Raw genomic sequence first — 494 nt, 5'->3', positions numbered from 1 at the left:
CAGACTGCCTGCTCAAGTGGGTCCCTGACCCCTGAGTAGCCTAACTGGGAGACATCCCCCACTAGGGGCAGACTGACACCTCACACCTCACATGGCAGGGTACACCCCCGAGATGAAGCTTCCAGAGCAAGAATCAGACAGCAACACTCGCTGTTCAGCAATATTCTATCTTCTGCAGTCTCCACTACTGATACCCAGGCAAACAGGTCTGGAATGGAACTCAAGCAAATTCCAACAGACCTACAGCTGAGGGTCCTGACTGTTAGAAGGAAAACTATCAAACAGAAAGGACACCCGCACCAACACCCCATCAGTACGTCATCATCATCAAACCAAAGGCAGAAAAAACCACAAAGATGGGGAAAAAGCAGGGCAGAAAAACTGTAAATTCAAAAAATAAGAGCGCATCTCCCCCTCCAAAGGAATGCAGCTCATCGCCAGCAACGGAACAAAGCTGGACGGAGAATGACTTTGACGAGTTGAGAGAAGAAGGC

This window comes from Mandrillus leucophaeus, unplaced genomic scaffold (genome assembly GCF_000951045.1).
Source record: "Mandrillus leucophaeus isolate KB7577 unplaced genomic scaffold, Mleu.le_1.0 Scaffold400, whole genome shotgun sequence".
Taxonomy (NCBI): domain Eukaryota; kingdom Metazoa; phylum Chordata; class Mammalia; order Primates; family Cercopithecidae; genus Mandrillus; species Mandrillus leucophaeus.
Note: the sequence above shows the minus strand (reverse complement) of the source record.